Genomic DNA, 2,001 nt, shown 5'->3' with positions numbered 1-2,001 from the left:
TAGAGGGACTGCTGGGTCATACAGTATTTCTATTTTCAACATTGTGAGAAAGGACCATACAGTTTTCCACAGTGGTTGCACCATTTTACAGTACTACCAGAAGTGTGTGAGGGTCCCTGTCTTTCCATACCCTTGCCAGCATGTTGTTTTCTGTTGTTTTTTTTTTTTTTTGAACTTTGATAATAATGTTAGGATAAGAAGATATCTCAGTGTGGTTTTGATTTATATCTCTTTAAAGGCTAATGATCATGAGCATTCTTCATATGTCTGTTGGCCACCTGAATGTCTTTGTGGAAGTGTCTGTTCAGGTTTTCTGTGCATTTAAAAATTGGATTATTTGTCTTATTGAAATGTTGGAGTGTTCTATAAATTTTTAAGAGTAGTCCCTTATTCCACCACTCATTTGTCAGTTTGTTGTACTGTGTTGATTTTCAAATTGTGATGCAGGAAGCTGTGCTACTGGTATTTTAAGTAACACCAGGGTCACCATATAAGACAGGTTTCAGCAGAGTTTCCAGACTAAAACAGTTAAGAAGAAGGAGAGGCAGATTATTTCTGAATGTTTAGCACTTAAAACTGTATGAGTAGCAGAGGAACATTGTCAGATATAGTGCTGGAAGATGAACCCCTCAGGTTGGAAGGAACTCCAAATATAACTGTCTCCTCAAAGTAGAATTGGCCAGAATGATGTGAATGGAGCAAAGCTATCAGGACTTTCATTTTCTGATGAGTCAAAACTCAAAATGAGGAGAAACAGCTGTACACATCCATTAATAATTGGAACATGGAATGTATGAAATATGAATCTAAGAAAATTGGAAGTTGTCAAATATGAAATGGAACACATAAAGATCGATATCCTAGGCATTAGTGAGTTGACTGGTATTAGCAATTTTGAATCAGACAATCATATGGTTTTCTATGCCAGGAGCAACAAATTCAAATGAAATGGTATCACATTCATCATCCAAAAGAACATTTCAAAATCTGTCTTGAAATTCAATGCTGTCTGTGATGGAATAATATCCAAAGGCTTACAAGAAAGAATAGTTAATACCATTATTATTCAAATTTACCTGCCAATCACTAAGGCCAGTGATGATGAAATTGAAGAATTCTACTAACGTCTTCAGTGTGAAATTGATCAAACATGCAATCAAGATGCATTGATAATTAATTACTGGTAATTGGAATATGAAGGTTAGAAACAAAGAAAATATCAGTAGTTAGAAAATATGAACTTGGTGATAGAAATCATCTAGGAGCTCTCATAATAGAATTTTGCAAGACTAACAACTTATTTATTGCAAGGACCTTTTTTTTTTTTTTTTTAAACTTTTTATTGTGAATTGAGAGAAGGTTAACAGACAAGATTATCAGCTTTACATTCAACGAAATATACACTTTGTTTTATCTCAATGATTACAGCCCCTTCCATGCAGCAACATTTACCCTACTTCCTCCCTTTTACATCCTGTGTTTCACAAATGAACACAACAAAAATATTTGATGTACACATACAAAACACATAATACATATTCATTTAAATGTCCTAAGGCCATTTTCTGTAAAGCCAGCCTATTGCCCATAGGCACACAGTTTTACTCAGTTCATGGGTCTAGATCCCACAGTTACTCTGTCTCTCTGTGCCATCGCCTTCGACCACCAACTCTGCTGTCGATGGTAGGATCTAGGTAGGATCTAATGCACCACTGATGCGTTTCCTTCTTGATGGTCCCAAGATCATCTGTTCCTGAAAAGAAAGATGAACTATTCCCCCCTTTCAGTTACACATCTACAATTACAGTTGTGACAATCACAATTAATCCTGCTAACAATTACTCATAATTGAATCATAAAATCCTATCAGTATCATTGCCCATCTCCTTTCACCATATCCAGCTGGAGAAAAGAAAAAGTTTTCAGTGGCGATTTTACCTTATACCCCTCATTCTGAAATTAAGCACACTCGTGAAATCTTGTAAGCCAGCCACTTCGTGC

The sequence above is a fragment of the Chrysochloris asiatica genome, unplaced genomic scaffold (assembly GCF_000296735.1).
Source record: "Chrysochloris asiatica unplaced genomic scaffold, ChrAsi1.0 scaffold00031, whole genome shotgun sequence".
In the NCBI taxonomy this organism is placed as follows: Eukaryota; Metazoa; Chordata; class Mammalia; order Afrosoricida; family Chrysochloridae; genus Chrysochloris; species Chrysochloris asiatica.
The sequence above is the reverse complement of the archived record's forward strand: the minus strand, read 5'-3'. Positions refer to the sequence as shown.